The following is a 19,388-nucleotide window of genomic DNA, read 5'->3' as shown; positions in this document are numbered from 1 at the left end:
ATGGATTACACCTCAACATAAAGAAAACAAAAATCCTCACAACTGGACCAATGAGCAACACCATGATAAATGGAGAAAAGATTGAAGTTGTCAAGGATTTCATTTTACTTGGATCCACCATCAACAGCCATGGAAGCAGCAGTCAATCAAAAGATGCATTGCATCGGGCAAATCTGCTGCAAAGGACCGCTTCAAAGTGTTGAATAGCAAAGATGTCACCCTGAAGACTAAGGTGCGCCTGACCCAAGCCATGGTATTTTCAATGACATCATATGCATGTGAAAGCTGGACAATGAATAAGGAAGGCCGAAGAAGGGTTGACGCCTTTGAATTGTGGTGTTGGTGAAGAATATTGAATATACCATGAACTGCCAAAAGAACGAACAAATCTGTCTTAGAAGAAGTACAGCCAGAATGCTCCTTAGAGGCAAGGATGGCGAGACTGCATCTTACATACTTTGGACATGTTGTCAGGAGGGATCTGTCCCTGGAGAAGGACATCATGCTTAGCAGAGTACAGGGTCAGCAGAAAAGAGGAAGACCCTCAACGAGGTGGATTGACACAGTGGCTGCAACAATGAGCTCAAGCATAACAATGATTGTAAGGATGGTGCAGGACTGGGCCGTGTTTCGTTCTGTTGTGCATAGGGTCGCTATGAGTCGGGACTGACTCGATGGCACCTAACAGCAACATAGTCTAGCCAAGTTGACACATAAAACTAGCCATCACAGTGTACGAGGATTTCATTAGGGGACATGCCTATGTGAAAGGAGTCAGAGGGATGAGAGCCAGAGACGGTGGGGAGAGCATTCAGATTGTGATGCACACCTGACACCCCCAGTGAAGGAGGAAGGGAGAGAGAGGCAAGCATCCTACACTGCCCTATAGTTTTAGGAAGGTTTGACCAAAAATCCATCAGGGCATATTCAGCCAAAGTCACCCATGGGAGGAGTACTACGTGTCTCAGGAATGGGCTTGCTTCAGTATCTCTGCCACCACATTTAGTCATTGGCTGGGAGCAGCCCATGGGAGGTGGGTCCTCATGAACAAAGCACCCACTAGGAAAGGGTGACTGGGCAGATCCCCCCTTCTCCTTATTCCCCTGCAGGTGCCAGCCCCTTGGTGTCCAGTGGAGCTCCTCTCTGGGATTTGGACAAGGGGCGACGCACTCCACGTACTGAGGGCAGGCTACATGCAGGTACTTTACAAACGTCATCTCCTTTCATCCTTCCAACATCCCTGGTGGGAGGCCCTCCTCCCTGTTTCAGAGAGAAACCTGGGGTTCAGCCAGTTGCGATAATTTATATGTTCATGTCGTATAAACAGTAAGGCCAAGATTTAGCTTTCTGTTTTTCTTTTAGAAATAGTTCAATACCACAAAATTCACCTTTTAAAATGCACAGTTCAGTGGTTTTTAGTATATTCAAAGGATTGTGTGCAACCATTACCATGATCTAATAACAAAATATTTTCATTACCCACTCCAAAAAATAGAAAAACCCATACTCATTAGCAGTCACTTCCCATTTCTCCTTCTCCAAGCTTCTGGAAACCAGTACTTTGTATTTCTATGGATTTGCCCATTCTGGACATTTCATAAAAATGGAATCATACAATATGTGGCCTTTTGTGTCTGGTTTCTTTCACTTAACATAATGCTTTCAAGGTTCATCCATGTTGTGGTACGAATCAGAATTTCTTTCCTTTTTATGACTGAATGATCTTCCATTGTATGGATATACCACATTTTATTTATCCATTCATCCATTGGTGGACATTTGGGTTATTCCCACTTTGGGGCTCTTATGCATAATGTTGTTATGGACATTGATGTAAATATTTGAGCAGACTTATGTTTTTAATTCTCTTGGGTATATGTCTAGGAGTAGAATTACTGGGTCATATGGAAATTCTATGTTGAACTTTTTGAGGCACTGCCAATAGATCTAGTTTCGAACTAAGGTCTGTGTAGGTCCTTCCCATCACATCAAATAGTCATCACAACTCCTCTCAACCTTTGCTGCACATTCTAAGTACCTGGGGCCCTTTAAAAATACCCTGAAGCCCAGGTGTTCCCCTGCAAGAGATTGTGATTTAATTGGTCTAGGGTGGGGTTCAGACATTGGTGTCTGTTCCAAGCTCTCAGTGGATTCTACAGCGCTGTCAAGGTTTAGAACCAGCCCATTATGATTTATGCATTCCAGGTCTGTGACCCTTTCAGCTAAGGTCATCCTTTCTACTGTTGACAAAGAGGAGTAACTGGGTAAACCAGTCTGGGGAGGTGTTGCCCTTCTCTTGGCCACATCCTGTTTTAACAGAGTTAAGATGCACAAGTTCCTGACAGACCCTTAAGATCTGCCTTTGAAGTATGGAGAGTTCATGGCTGGCCAGTAGACCCCTTGGTGCCCTCAGTCCACATCCATGAAGCTAAGTGTCCATGACCTTTCTTGGCCTCCAGGGAGATACTGATTCCCCTTAACCTCACGACGCCCTCTGCGGTAGCCAAAAATCCCTGTCCGAGTCGATTCCAACTCATAGCGATGCTATAGGATAGACTAGAACTTCCCCATAGAGTTCCCAAGGAGTGGCTGGTGGATTTGAACTGCCGACCTTTTGGTTAACGGAGCTGGGCTCTTAACCACTGCACCCCCAGGGTGCAGACATTATTCCCATTTTATAGATGAAAAATCAAAAGCTTGGAGAGTTTGAGCACCCTGCCCAAGGTCACATTCCTACTAAGTGGTGGAGCTGGGATTCAAACTGATTGCTGACTGACTCCAGAGTTGTTAATGGCTTAAAGTGTATCTCTCAAAAAGATATGTTGAAGTCCTAATGCCTTAGTACCTGTGAACATAACCTTGTTTGGAAATAAGGTCTTTGAAGATGTTATCAGTTAACATGAGATCATACTGGAGTAGGGTGGGTCCTAATCCTATCTGAGTGGTATCTATAAAAGAAAGGAAACTAATACAAGAGTCCTCAGCCTTAACTGCGCTCGGATATTGACTCCATTCTAATAAAGAGCTTAAGCAATCATGAGAAAGAGTTATTCACCTTAATCACTGCAAAAAAGTCACCAAACACAGTATTCTATAAGAGCAAAAACAAAACGCTGGTGAGAAATTAACCAAAGCATTTGAAATGTAGAAAATAAGTACTGGTGTCAACATTTCAGATGTCCTGGCCTCCGAACCTGTGTACCTGACCCTAGCACACAATGTGCTCTTCCTCTGTGCTCACGATGGACATATGTAATGTTTCTTTTCTGCTCTGAAGATGGAGGTTCTGATAATGTCCCATAAAAGAGAACATCGTCCTGAGTCTGGGAGAAGTTTCGAGGGTTGAAAAGCTTCCTAAAATTTTACCAGCGCAGTGCGGCCGGGACTCCTGCCTCCTTCCACCGACCCGACCGTATCAGTTTCAAAACCGTCTCTCTCAGTAGCCTCTGGTTTTATTTAATTTACTGCACTTGGAATTTGATAAGTTCCTGGCTAGCTTTTGCATTCTTTCACATCCTCATAATTCACATATTATCTTTCAGCTTTCAGTTCTTCAAATCTTCTAGTAACTCCTGGAGAAAAGCTGCTTTAGTGTTTCATCCATTTAATGCCTCAAAAACGTAGTCAAATGCAGGGATATATTCTTACCCAGAAACGTCATCATTGTCCAGAAACTGCTCGATGTTGAGCAGTTTTTGAGGTCCAATTTTGTGCATGGGTCCCACTGGGGAGCTGCACATCAAAGAGACAGTCCCTGTCCTCCAGGAACTCACATTCTTGTGGGAAAGACAGACAACAGCCTGTTACAAAATATTATATGCAGTGATATAATGGATGTCTACCAAGGTGCATATGTAGTGCTGTCGAAGTCCATGAGAGAGGCAGCTTGGACAGAGATGGTGGTCTGGAAGCTTTACGGGAGGAAGTGGGACATGCTAAGTAACAAAGAGGGAAAACCACATTCCAGGAAGCAGAAGGGCGACCCCAAAGCATGCAGCTGTGAGAGTGGATGTGAACTGAGCACAGAGTGTGGGACGTGGAGTGATGAAATATTAGAAAAATGACTAATCCTTATATGGTCTTACTATGTGCCAGCCATGGTTCTTCCCACCTAATTGCTGTTGTTGCTGGCGAGTCGGCTCTAACCCATGGCGACCCCATGTACAAAAGAATGAAGTCTGCCTGGTCCCACGCCATCCTCACGATCGCTGGCATGCCTGAGTCCATTGTTGCCTTCTAACGTAAGGGGGCTCATCTGCCAGCACTATATTGGACGATGTTCTGTTGTGATCTATAGAGTTTTCATGGCCAGTTTTCAGAAGTATATTGGCAGGCCTTTCTTCCTAGTCTGTTTTAGTCTGGAAATTCTGCAGAAATCTGTCCACCATGGGTGGCCCTGCTGGTATGTGAAACACTGGTGGCTTATAACACGTAAGCCACTACAGTAGGACAACTTGACAGAGGGGTGGTTGGTCCCACCTAACAACTCCTATTAATCTTCACCATGCCTGGGAGGTAGGTGTGATGGTTAAGGTTGTGTGTTAACTTCCCTGGGCTACTCTTCTCAGTGGTTTGGCAGTTACAATGTTGTGATCGCTTTAAAAATGGGATCTGCCGTGAGCAGCCAATCAGTTGAAAGAGAGTTTCCTTAGGCGTGTGGCCCACATCCAATATAAGTGGACATTCTGGGAAGACTCTTGGGCTTTTGCTTGCTCTGGATCCTGCAGCTGGCTCCTGTTTGTCTGACCTCTGGTTCTTGGGACTTGAGCTAGCAGCTCACCTCTGGTCTTGCCTGCTGATCTTGGGATTTGTTGATCTTCCCAGCCTGTAAGCAAGAGCCTTGCTCTCTGACCTGCCGATTTTGGGTCCGCCAGCCCCTGCGGCTACGTGAATCAGAAGAAGCCTCTATCCTGACCCACAGACTTGGGACGTTCCAGCCACTATAACCATGTGAGCCATTTCCTTGATATAAATCTCTCTATATATGTATTTATATGCTTTACTGGTTTTATTTCTCTAGAGAACCCAGCATAAGACAAGGGGGACCTCATACCACCAACAGCCAGGAGAGTAGTGCATCCTTTGGATCCAAGGTCCCTGTGATGAGAAGCTCCTCGACCAGGGGAAGATTGATGACAAGGACCTTCTCCCAGAGCTGACCCAGAGAGAAAGCCTTCCCCTGGAGCTGGCACCCTGAATTCAGACTTCTAGCCTTCTAGATGGTGAAAGAATAAATTTCTCTTTGTTAAAGCCATCCACTTGTGGTATTTCTGTTATAGGAGCACTAGATAACTAAGAAAGTAAGGATTACTGTTTGCCCATTTTATAGATGAGGAAACTAAGGCAGAGAGAGGTCACACTGCCCAATAAAAGATGGAGCTGGGATTCAAATGAGTTTGCCAGGTTGAATTCCAATCATTCGTTCAACAAATATTCACCCAATGCTACTATGTGCCAGGCATGGTGATAAACTCAAGGACGAAAGAGGAAAGCCCTTGAATTCTACCCTTAAGGCATTGCTGTAGGCAGGGCAAGGGCAAGCTGCCATTTGATTAAGATGAAACGGCATTAATAAAACATGGGTCCTGCCCTCTGGGTACTCAGAGTCTAACAGGAGAGAACGCTAGTGGAAAAAAAAATAGTCCAGCAAATAAATTTATTCAAAATCATAGAGAGAAGAGTTAGGCTCAGCATTGGACCTAATAAAGGTAAACTTCACAATGCGTAAGTGGGCAGAGACTGGCAAAGAATAGGTTGTTGCACAAAGAGGAGAAGGACTGGAGCCCAGGTATTGCTGATTTCATGTAAAGGGTTAAACTGAGCAGAGGACAAGTCAGGCTGTCAGGGCTGGAAAGTGGTGCCTGAAGCAGAATGAAAATTCTTTGGGTCTCTACCCAAATCCATCATAGCTTCTCTTGGAACATTCAAGAATGCTGCTGGCACATACTAATGCTTAGAGGTCAGTCTTCAAAATCTCTCTGGTTGACCTAAAGGAATATAGTTATGAATTCTTTCATGAACATACCCAATTAGTGTGCTCTGGCCCAAAATGATAACTACTTCAGCAAGCTGAGCATGAAACATAGATTCCATCAACCCCTCCCTCAACTGACTTGCCCCCAAATGACCCTTCCTCCCCTCTCCTCCCCCATGACTTGCTAGGGACAAGAGAGGTAACAGCTGGGCTCAGAACATTTTCCTGTGAAAAAAAAAATTTCCAAGGCTTCTTCTTAAACTGGAGCAGGAACAACACATCGGGAAATTCTTTCCAAAGCAGATTGTTCTGCTTGACCAAAGGTATAATTTTTTCTCTAGGAAGTTAAGGCACCTCATGCTGGTGTCATCGAGTTTCCCTGGGAAGAAGCCCCTGTCCCCTGGGTGGTCACCTTTGCTAAAGAATTAAATGCAGATGTTTGGCTGATTGCCTCTCTATGCATCTTGCTCTTTGTGTTTTCCCACTTCGAGAGACAGGACCAAATTCAGGGCGTCTGCAAGGCTGGGCCCTCCCTGTGTGTGGCTTAAAGTTCTACAAAGCTCTAAAGGCTAGTGGTCAACGAAAATATTATGACTCCTTTCCCAGCCAGTTGTGTCCGTTCTTATCGAGGAGTGGTTGTAGACAAACTCACCAATGGGTGAAATGCAGATTTTTTAAACAGTGTTCTTATTTATTATTTTGAGAAATAAATGTCAATGATTTTAACCTTTCAAACGCAGCGGAAAAGGAAGGGTGATGGTGGCTTCCATCTAACATGGCGTGATTACGGGAGGGTGATGGATATTGTTTTCCTAGTGCATTCACCTAGTGATAGAAATTTTTGAGAAATTATGAAGTGGGAAAAGGAATACGGGAAGCCTTTAAAAGCCACCTTGACAAATATTCTACTAGTATTGGATCTTAAAAAAAAAACCTTGACCCCAGTTCCTGCTCCAGCTGCCACCCCCTTTCTTTCTTGCTATTGGTAGAAAAACTCCTCTAAAGAACTGTCTGTCCCCACTGATTCCCCTTTCTCTTCCTATGCACTCTGCTCTACTTCCATTTCTTTATTTTACTATAAAACACATTTACACGAAAACCTTCAAAACACAAAGCAAATCAGCCCTGATTCTAGTCTACCTCTTGTTTTCTTTTCAACCCTCCTCTCTCTAATCGGAGGGCCATGTCCTAATCAGGTTTGTGTATCAGTTCAAGGGCTGGCTTCTTGAACTAGCCCATCCGGACCCTCTCCCATGGTGGGTCCTTAAACAGGCCAGTAAAATCACAGTGAAAACACGGTCTAAAACTTCATTCTGCAGCAGAAATATCCATCTATTGTCAGCTATTATTTGCAGGCGGCAGTATTTTCTAGTATTAACAAGCCTGTCTAAATCTGGTACAATGCCAAAAAATGCATCAGGATACACAATTAAAATCCCATGTTTCCACCCGCATTAGGCAGGGCCAGTAAATAGAGTGTGTGTGCATGTGCGTGCTGTGTACCCTTTGCATATACAACTGTCACTCAGTCATCTTGCACTTCTATAATTGTGCCTCTCGAATGTGTTGCTTCCCTAACATGATAATTGTAGGCTAGGGTGATAGATTGATTTGCAAGGGCATTCACTCTCAAATGACTTTTGAGTAATTATGGGGTGGGGAAGGGAATAAGTCAAAGCTTTAAAATCGCGTTCAAAACATGCAGTTATTTCTCCCATCACCCAATCCTTCTCCAGCTCTGCCCCATTTCTTGGCGTCTTTTGACAACAGAAGTCCTTCAAAATGTTGGCTTTACCTCCTGTTTCAATTGCTCGCCTCCCAATCTCTTGAACACCTTCTGATTAAGATTTTGCTGCCACCACTCACCAAAGCTGTTCTAATCAAGGTTTAGAAGTCTCGTCCACGTTACTAAACCCAACGGTCAATTCTCAGTCCTCACCATGTGTGGCTTACCAACAGCATTTCCCAGAACTCGTCGACTCATTGCCCCTCTTTCCAGGAATACTTTGTACCCCTGGCTGCCAGGACGCTACACCCTCTGGGTCCGCCTTCTAGCCCTCTGGCTGCTTCTTCTCAGTCTCCTTTACTGCTCCCTTCTCTTCCTGACCTTAATTTAAATATCAGCTTGCCCTGGGACCGAGGCCTTCCACCTCTTCTCTTTCCACTGCACATCATTCTTTAGTGGGTCTCATCTAGTCTTATGGCTTTATGGAATATCTGTAAGCTGTATATCACCAGCTCAGACCTCTTGCCTGAACTCCATGCTCTTATATTCAACTGCCTGCTTGACACCTACTGCTGGGTGTCCAATAAGCATGTCCAATGTCACATGTCCAAAATGGAACTTTTTTTTCACACCTAGTGGTTCAAAAATAAGAAAGAGAATATATATGAAGGGAAAATGAAATGCTCCCTCTTACCATCCTCTCGCTCAATGTTCAATGGTGTGTTGAGACTTTCGTGCTCAGAATCTGGGGGTGCTGCTGACAAAGAATCCCAACAAGACCCACTGGGTAAAACTCATTATAGGACTTTAGAGGAAGAAAGAATATTACAGAGACAAGACCTTAAAACGTTGACAGAAATGAAATTGGCTTTCTTCTCACAGCTTTGGAGAAACGTAAGTTTTCAAGTAAAATATCCTGAATTCTACCTTTCTTCTGAGGTCTTCAGAAACGATGGGTTCTTTCAAGCCATCTATGTTCTTTTTGTGTGTGTGTGTGTGTGTGTGTGTGTGTGTGTGCTTTAGATGAAGGTTTACAGAGCAAATTAATTTCTCATTAAACAATTTATATATATATATTTTGTTTTCTGACATTGGTTGCCAACCCCATGACATGTCAACACACTCCCCTTCTCAATCTTGGGCTCCCCATTACCAGCTTTCCTTTCCCCTCCTGCCTTCTCATCTTTGCCCGTGGGCTGGTGTGCCCACTTAGTCTCATTTTGTTTTATGGGCCTGTCTAATCTTTGGCCAAAGGGTGACTCTCAGGAATGATTTCAGTACTGAGTTAAAAGGGTGCCTGGGGGCTCAAAATGGAACTTTTGATACCCCCACACACCATTTATCAACATTTCTGTTCCTCCCAGTCTTCCCATCTCAAGTATGGATGCCAACTCCATTCGTCTTTATGCTTTGGCCAGAGAGCTTGAAAACACCCTCATCTCCTTCCGTACTCACATTGGATCCATCAGCAAATTCTACTACCTGCCCTCATCTCCACTCTAACCACCCAGGTCTAAGCTACCATCACTTTCTTCTGGATTATCACAATGGTCCCCTGGCTGGTCTCTCCGTTTATGCCAAAGTTGGGTTATAAAACTGAAAAAAAGACAAAGCACGTGCACACACACACACATATACAAAAAAACAACAATAACTACTCCAGATTCTGTTTTTGGATGTTTTCGCAAACACCCCGCATCTTATTATAATAAGTTTCTTAGGCAAAAGAATTATGACCTTCTAGGAGAAGTTTTTTTTTGTAGGAGAAGTTTAAGTCTAACCATTATTAGCTAGTCAGGATATTCTCAACTGAAATAAATTGGAAGAAACATACTTTGATTTATTCATTTTTTTAATGTGCTTGTTTTCTGGCTTTATTTTCCTTGCTTCCAACTCTTAAGGAACAAATACAACATAAATTAAGTTCCTAAGGTCCATTCCAAGGAAAAAGGAACAAGTTCTTCTTTGTGCAATTTCAAGAGTAATCCCCCTTCATCTGTTTTAATATATGGACTAATTCCCAATTCCCTGTCCATCTTCTATTCCATGTGTGTGAATTTGCCAGGACATAGCTTCATGTTATTTAAGTATTTTAAAAAGCGATAAATTAACTCTGCTGAACCCAATTCAGAGATCAGCATAGCAGCACTGAAAAATTAAAGTGTCAATTAACATCAAATGATTTTTACTTGTCAAATGTGTAATTACACCAGTGCTATTTTCAAAAAAACAAAACTTGTGATGTAATATCATTGCCAACTTGCCTTGCCACAAAGCAGTGGTTTTCAACTGGGGGCAATTTTGCCCCCCAGGAGGTATTTCTGGTTGTCACACCTAGGGGTTGGTACTGGCATCTAGTGGGTAGAGAGGCCAGAGATGCTGCTAAACATCCTACAGTGAACAGGAAAACACTACAACCAAGAGCTATCTGGCCCCAAATGTCAACAGTGCCAAGGTTGAGAAATCCTGACTTAATAGTTAAAATGTTTATGGTTCCATGGGAGCCAGGCTGTATAAGCTCAGTTAAAAGGGATTTGAATTGTATAAGCAGTCTTTTGGTTTGCAGATTTCTGATGCTTTTCATTTGAAGGCAGAGCTTTTACATTTTCCTTTCTATGTAAATTAACGTGTGGCACCTTTGAAGTCATCCATGTGGCACTAAACCAGCTTCTTGAAATAATCTAAGAAACACTCAATAGCAACGAATTTCCTGAAACACTGACCTGACGCCAATTGATGCCCAGGAGATGAACAGAGAAGCATGAAGCAAAGTGCCTTTCACATAGTAGGTGTTGACAACAGCTGGTGATTTATTAACTCCAATTCAGAGTGTGTTTGCAATTCAAGTTTCTGGATGGTTCATTAGTGTCTACATTTATTGAACTGATATTGTAATTTAAATTCTTTTTTATTTTTTGCCCACTAGGGTCCCATGATTTCTGTAAATGAAGCTGGTTTGAGATTATTTAGAAAGCTTTTATTCCAAGATATTCAAATCAATCCTCCTCTCTTTTTGTTATAGGTATAGGTAGAGGTACAGGTATAGGTCCACCACCCATCCGTCAGTTCGTTGAACTGTGGTAGCTTGCATGTTGCTGTGATGTTGGAAGCTATACTACCGCTGGTGTTTCAAATACCAGCAGAGTTACCCATGGTGGGCCGGTTTCAACTGTGCTTCCAGACTAAAACAGACTAGGAAGAAAGGCCTGACAATCTAATTCCAAAAAAAAAAAAAAAAACCTTATGGATCATGACAAAATGCTGTCCTACTCACTTGCTTTGGATATATCATCAGGAGGGATCATCTGCTGGAAGAGGACATCATGTCTGGTGAAGCAGAAGGCCAGTGAGGGTGAGGGGGACTCTTGGTTAGACGGATTGGCACAAAAGCCACAAAGATGGACACGAACATACCAGCAATTATGAGGACGACATAAGACCGGGCAACATTTTGTTGTGTTGTACACAAGGTTGCCAGTCGGTGTTGACTTGACAGCAGCTATCTATCTATTTATACAAAACAAAACCCAAACCTACTGCCATTGAGTAGATTTCGAGTCACGATGACTCCATGTATTACAGAGTAGAACTGCTCCTTAGGGTTTTCTTGACTGTAATCTTTACAGAAGCAGATTGCTAGGCCTTTCTCCTGCGGCACCTCCAAGTAGATTTGAACTGCCAACCTTTAGGTTAGTAGTCAATCACAAACCATTTGCACCTCCTAGGACTTTTTTTTTTTTTTTTTAGGACCTTAGGTACAGGAATAACCCTGTAACCATAGAAAATCCAAACCCGTTGCCTTGAAGTCAATTTTGACTCATAGTGACCCTATAGGACAGAGTAGAACTACCCCATAGGGTTTCCAAGGAGCAGTGGATAGATTCGAACTGCCGGCCTTCTGGTTAGCAGCCAAACGCTTAACCACTGCACCACCAGGGCCCCCTTGTAACCACAGAGTCATCTTAAATTGGAAATCCCACATCTATTTATCACATTCTCTTCATTAGGAGGTTTACCAAAACATTAGCTTCCCATAGTGGGTACTTGAAAAACTCTACTGATTACTAGCACGAATACTCCCCTTTTGTTACAAATGAGGAAAGAGAGGCTCTCAGAAGTTACACGACTTTTCCAAGGCCATAGAGCTGGTTAGTGGCCAATTCTGGACAAGAGCTCTGCTCTTCTGTTAGAGCAGTCTAGGATTATCCCAACAAACTAATCTTTCTTTTCTTGCCTTGTTTGAAATCAAACTTTGCAAAACGGCTAGGTAAAGCTGTGCTGACAAATTTATATTGAATTCTATAAACTTGGTATTAGTGTCTGAACAAATCATTTATTCCTATCTTTTTGTCTAAAATTAAGATCCTCCCACTAAGCCCAGAACGCAATTCTCTCTTCTTTAGGTGGAGCTGAAAATTATAATATAGATTCAATGACTGTAATACCTAATGCTTAATGCATAATCATACCTAATACATAATAGCTGTGCAGAAAATGATTTTCTTTTGCCATAATGGTTTTTGAAGAGTTATATCACTTTTGGGGACAGTTCTTTTTTTTTCTAGAATATCAAATTTTTCACCCTGAAACACACTAAATGAACTGTAAGGAGTGACACATCATCATTAATTTAGACAATGACATACACGCCAATTTACTTGACACAACAATTTTTAGTCAGAGAATACAATCGGTGGAACAGATTTCACGTACACCATGTATACTGTGATGAATCTAAAGAATTTTGCTTGGTATTTAACGCTAAGCAAGACGGATAAACAGGTCGGATGGCTGTTGGGCAAATGTGTTATTTCTACATTGTGAAGCAGTCTCACGTTTAACCTTATTTTTTTCCTCCAACAGTGTATTTCTGTGCTATAACTTTATTTGTAAGTGTATTTTGAGTGTTATACAACCATGAGCCTCAAAAGGTCGAAAAATTGGTGAAGAAAATAGGGCAGGAAGGAAAAAAAAGTGAGTATAACAAGTCTTCCTAACATTATATTTTAGGTACAAAATGTATTTATCTATTTATCTATTTAATCTAATTAATGGCATTTTTTTCATTTAATGGTTTTCAAGGATGAATTTGCGTTGTTAATCAAAGAATAGTGTTGAAAGTGATTTGGGGATTTTCATCATAAAGCTGAGCAGTCAAGTTCCCTCATCACTTGCAATTCTACAGGTTATCCTCCCTGTTCCCCAGTAAAACTAATTATTAGAAGATTTGATTCAAGATCTTCCCTTCTCTTGGCCTATCTTCTCTCTGTATCCTCTCCTTTGTGCTAGATGCCCAAGTGTTGTAACAGACTTTTCAAAAATGCCTGGAGTTAGCCATGGGACTTTATTTGAAGGCTCAGGCTAGAGCATTTTGCAATGAAATCCAAATAATTCTGTGTTCAAATGGAAATGGAAATATTTCCTCCTGAATGATCTCTCCAAGATGGTTCCAGCTTTTACATAGGAAAAGAGTGGTCGAGATTTTTATCTTTGATTTTCTCAGGAGCTCCATTTTCAGACTCTGTGGTCTATTTTAAACACACCATATGGATTATGTACTCTACAAACTACTCTGGACCAAGAAAGAGTGTAAACACAAACCAACTTGCTCTAACGTCCCAGCCGCGCTTGTGTTACTCATAAGTGCTCTTTACTGTTTATGTTTCTTACACCCACGTGTATATATGTTTGCAGTTGGAATCCTCACCCTTGCCTCTTAAAAATTCCTTGAGTAACAAGGCAGCCAATAACGGGACTTTGCTCCATTTCTGCAGGTTGGTATTCAGCCCCACAGTATGGGCAAGGCCAACATTATAGGTAGGGGGCTGCTGGGAAAATGTATGTCCAAAATCTTCTCCTTCCCCTTTTCCATCCGAATTTGCTTGTTTTGTGTTCCATTCCCTCAAGGCTCAGCTCTCAACAGCTGCCAACTAGTCTGATGAACCAGCATTTCCCAAAGACATGTGCCTTACCAGCTGTTAACAAGTTGTTGTCGTTAGTCGTTTTTAGTTGACTCCGACTCATGGCAATCTTACGTATAACAGAACAAAACATCATCAGGTCCTGTGACATCTTCATGATCATTGGTACATTTGAGTCCGTTGTTGTGGCTACTGGGTCAGCTCATCTCACTGAGGGTTTTGTATGTAAACAAGATGTTTACATGGGTCCCATGTTTCCCATGAAAAGAAGGATTCCATGGTTGAAGTGCAGGATGTCAAAACTTCTCAAAACCTTTAATGCCCAGAGCTTTCCAAGTTAATGTTTAGTGTAAATATCCTGCACAGGACAGCGGGGTGCAGATATTCTTTAAAATGTGTTTAAATATGTAACTCTTCCTCCCCCTCCCCCCGAGTGTCCTGCAGGAAGGATATTCTACAGAATTCACTTTGGAAAATACTATATTAATGTTAACGGCTTCAAGAACCTTCTGAAGATCTGGTATTCTATCCCAGTGGCACTGGTCTTAAGCAGGACTTGCAGTCCTCCCAGAAGGCTGCTGGGAAAGCTATTTTTAAATAAGCAGAGCTATTGGCACATGTCAGGGACCACCATGCAAGTGTTTGCCTACTTCAGCCCTGATAATCAACTCCACTGTGACACAGTCACACTGTCACACATCTAGAAGTGACAGCAATGATTTCAGGGACAGTAGATTCCATGAGAGGCAATGCAGAACATCATTGGAAATTTTAACTGTGTCATTTAGATTTAGGAATTACAAATACTAGTAACCCTTTTGTCCTTCTGTCCCCCACTACACAATAATTACCTTGAACGTGGAGACCAGGCTTTTCCTAATTGTTGCCCTGGGCCCTAATACAGGATCTGGCATTTATGTACTAAATGAATAACTGCAGAGTGCCAAGCACTCTTCTAGGCTCTGAGAACAACGAGATTATTAAGAAATAATATCTGCCTCAAGAATTCAATCTCATGCAAGTGGCTGCCATCTTTGTTATGTCACATGTATTGGTGGATAGTGCTGCCATGTCTGGTCCAGTAAATCTGACTTCACACTCCAGTTTACAGAGTGCTGTTTACTCTACCACATCTCTAGTGTGGCTGAGACTGTAAATCCTTCGGAAACAAACCCTGCATTTCGGCCTGGCCTTCAGCCTTTAATAGCTAGCTGTACTTCAAACAGGAAAGCGCGTCTATTGAGAAAAAGGTATCCTTTACATGAGGCAAGCATTTCATTAACCAATGAAAGTGGGTGTTGTTTAAACATGTCATTTCCCCCTAAATTCTTCTCTAATTAATTATGTAGCTCAGAGTAACAACAATAGTGGAGTAATCTCTCAGAGCCAGAGTTCTTTTCCATTAGTGAACCAATTAGAACTTCTTTTTTATATGTCTAGATACGAGAGGAAGTTAATTTTACCAAGTACATTGAGTTGAGGGGCCAACGGCATCTTTGAACAATTAGGAACAACTGTTTGAGTGCATGGTGCTAGTTATAATTGTCAGTTCATCATTTATATGACAAACTCCTACGAGGCCCTCTCTCCACAAACTGCGTAAACCGATACACAAACATTTGAGCAAAGGGAAAAAAAAATTCCAGTAGACTCTGGCAATTACAGACTCTATCATTACTTTATGTATTGGCTGGTTCTTTCAAAGCAGGATTTGAGATGACTTACAAGTAAGTACATATATTCAAGGAAGTTAACAAATAAAAATAGGGAAATTGAGACTATGGCATGATGTAGAAAGAAAATGTACACTGACACATTTGATGGATTAAACAACAAAGTTAACTCTGAGCTTCCTGTTGGCCAAGACAAAAAGAGAAAAAGGATCCATAATTGAGTTCTTGATAGCAAAATGGACCGTGATCTATATATATGTTTTCTCCTTGGTTGAACTCCTCCAGAGATTGGACAACATTATTCATTTTGCCTCCCAGTTTGTTAAACTGGATCTCCCTTTCCAAGTGAAGGTCTAGGCTCCATTAGGTTTTACTGAGTTTCCTGTGTAATTGAAGACAGCATTGTGTTCATAGCTAGTAACTCCACCTAACCCCCATGTAATTAATCCATTCTTCAGAGAAGAGGTAGAACGATCCCTTGCAAAGATAAATCAGTGCAGGTCTCTCCCACGCTCACCTTCCTCTCAAGGCTTCCCACCACATCTAGAGTAAAGTCCAGACTGCTTTACAGTGACCTACAAGGCCCCCCAGGATGTGGTCACTGCTTCTGCTCTCACATCCCTTCCCCTCTTCCACCTCTGCACTAAGCACAATGGTCATCTCTCTATTTCTGGAACACACTAAGCTCATTTCCTCCTCTGGATCTTAGCACTTGCTGTTCCCTCTGCCTGGAAAGCTCTTTCTCCAAGATTCTCACGTGGCTTCCTCTTTCATTCAAATTTCATGCAAATGTTAAATTCTCAAAAAGTGTGTTTCTGATCACAGAACAGGCCTGCACACTCATTTTTGATCACATTCCTAGGTTTATTTTCTCCACAGCACTTACCATCTGCAATGACCTTGGTGCCTAGTTTTATTTTTTTGTGTCATCACACTAGCATTGAAGCCCACAAGAGGGGAGACCTGTATACCTTGTTCCCCACCCCGTCCCTGGAGCCCAGAGCTGCGCATGACACATGGCAATGATGAACAAATCAATAAGTGAAAGATTATAAATTATGAACTTATTTTATTACAAAAATGTATAGAATGAAAGACAAATGTATATATACCATAGTTCGTTTCCTTCCCAAACTGTCTGGTTACTGTCCAGATAAGCATATTCATTTAATGCAGGGGTCAGCAAACTTTTTCTGTAAAGCATCAGATAGTAAATAGTTTAGGTTTAACAAGCAATATAGTCTCTGGCTCAACTACCCAACTCTGCCATTGCTGAAAGCAGCTATAAATGAATGGGTGTGGCTGTGTTCCAATAAAACTTTATTTATAAAATTAGTCAGCAGGCAGATTTGGACCACAGACCATAGTTTGCCAACAGCTGATACAATGTGTAAATGACAATTAGAGAGTATCAGAAAAATGATAATTGCTTTAAAAATAAAAACAATCAGAAAAGTTGATGTTAAAAAATTTCAGAAACATTGGAGTGAAAATCCTTGTCTAGAAAAAAATGAAATCAAGAAATACAGTGAATCTAGGAGAAGAAAATTCAAAGAATGAACCAATGGCAGCAATGACAACAGCCACATCATAGTTTAGGCCATACTCACTGGCTTCACTCTAGAAGATGCTGATGAGATCACACTTGGAAAAATGTAGTCTGGTCCGGGCATTTCATTAAGGAGAAAATGGAAAAAATGTCCAAAAATTTGGAAAGCATTCAGTCACTGGCATGCATTCAGAGGCGTGCAGCCAGAAAGAAGAAGGCTTGAGAAGCTAACGGGTGAAGAATGACTAAAAAGACCCCAAGGTATATAGGAAACAAAAAAGGGTGGGATAAATGCAGACTATAGGACACACAAAAAAAGCGTTCACATAAGAGTGCTACAAACACAGCAGAAAAGAGGTATAGGCTGTGCCTATACTTGGGGTTTTGAAAAAAATGAAACAGAATGAAATTTGTAAAATACATGTAGTAATATCTGTTCTTTTAATGTGTGTCCCAGGGATTCCAGAAAACATTTCCAAGAATGCAAGTATTTACACTTATTTAACACTTGACAGTTGTCAAAGTGCATTTGGACAAGTCATCCCAAGTTGATCATTGAGACAGGTAAAAAAAAAAAAACCCAAAAAGGTACGAGTGATTATATTATCCTCATTTTGTAGATGAAGAGACAGAAGTTCAAAAAAGTGAAATGAATTAGCAAGAAAGTGGGGGTAAAGAACTCAAGCTTTGGAGATGTGTAGATAAGGGTTTAAATCCTGACTTAGCCACTTACTAGTTTAAGAAAAAACTCTCTCTCAACATCTACACCTTCATAGATTCAAAGAATCTTACACTCAGAGAATTTGTGGCTATACTTAAAAAAAAATGCGGTAATGCCTGGGCCCCACCCCAGACCAATTAAATAAAAATTTCTGTGGGCAAGGCCCAGACATCAGTGATTTTTTAAAGTTCTTAAAAAAAAAAAAAACCTGTTGCCATCCAGTCAATTCCGACTCTTAGCAACCCTGTAGTAAGGTGCCACCAATGTTTACAATCACTGATCTAGTACAGGGCCCAGCAAACGTTTTCTGTAAAGGGTCAGATAGTAAATATTTGGGGCTTTGTGGGCCATATAGTCACTGCTGCAACTATTCAACTCTGCTGCTATAGTGTGAAAGCAGGCGTAGACAGTTTGTAAACAAATGGGTGTGGCTGCTTTCCCATAAAACTTTATTTACAAAAACGGGCAACAGGCCAAATTTAGCCCATAAGCTATAGTTTGCCAACCCCTGATCTAGTAGAAACCTTTTGTGGAAAGAGAGGCCTAGAAATATTAAATATTTTGCCTGAGGTGTCCTCGTTTATCAATGGCAAAGTCAAGGTTTGGCTCTCATTTCTCTGTCCAATAGCCTACTGTGGTCCCACTACCAGCTCTCTTTCTTGGACTCTGAAACCACAACTTTGGATATGCTGTGCTTTACTTTTCACAGGCTTAAAACACTACTCCCAGAATAACATATTAATCTTTTAGTGCAAAGGGGGCCGCCTTTGAACTTAGAGAGCTGTGGTTGTGAGTCCCAGCTCTGCCACTCACTAGCAGGGGCACTTCCAGCAGTTCCATCCACCTCCTCCCGCCAGAGCCTGAGTGTCCTAGGTTACAAAACTGGGAGAAGACACCCCACAGAGAACTTTTGTGTGGCTTGAATGAGGATTAAATGATCTGGCACCATGCTTCCGCACATACAAAGTGCTTAATAAATAATGATTCCATCACCTGCTTACGTTTGCTATTTTAAGATTGCTTTACCACAACTAAACACTTCAAGGGACAGAGCACACTTCAAGGGACAGAGTAGCAGGGGCTGGGGTCTGGGGACCATGGTTTCAGAGGACATCTAGGTCAACTGGCATAACAAAGTTTATTAAGAAAATGTTCTGCATTCCACTTTGGTGAGTGGCATCTGGGGTCTTAAAAACTTTTGAGTGGCATCTAGGATGCATCAATTGGTCCCAACCCACTTGGAGCAAAGGAGAATGACGAACAACAAAGACACAAGGAAAATATTAGCCCAAGAGACAAAAGGGCCACATAAACCAGAGACTCCATCAATCTAAGACCAGAAGAACTAGATGGTACCCGGCTACCACCAATGACCGACCTGACAGGGAACATGACAGAGTCCCTGATGGAGCAGGAGAAAAGTGTAGAGCAGAACTCCAATTCACATAAAAAGACCAGACTTAATGGTCTGACTGAGACCGGAGGAACCCCCAAAACTATGGCCCCGGATGTTCTGTTAACCTAGAACTGAAAACATTCCCGAAGCCCACTCTTCAGGCAAAGATTAGACTGGCCTATAAAACATAAAATAATACTCGTGAAGAGTGTGCTTCTTAGTTCAAGCAGATACACGAGACTAAATGGGTGGCTCCTGTCCGGAGGCAGGATGAGAAGGCAGGAACGGACAGGAGCTGGTTGGATGGACATAGGAAATCTGGGATGGGAAGGAGGGGTGTGCTGACATATTATAGGGATTGCAACTAGTGTCAGATAACAATGTGTGTACAGATTTTTGTATGAGACATTAACTAGAGCTGTAAACTT

The sequence above is a fragment of the Elephas maximus genome, chromosome X (assembly GCF_024166365.1).
Source record: "Elephas maximus indicus isolate mEleMax1 chromosome X, mEleMax1 primary haplotype, whole genome shotgun sequence".
Lineage (NCBI taxonomy): Eukaryota > Metazoa > Chordata > Mammalia > Proboscidea > Elephantidae > Elephas > Elephas maximus.
This window is presented reverse-complemented; position numbering follows the sequence as displayed.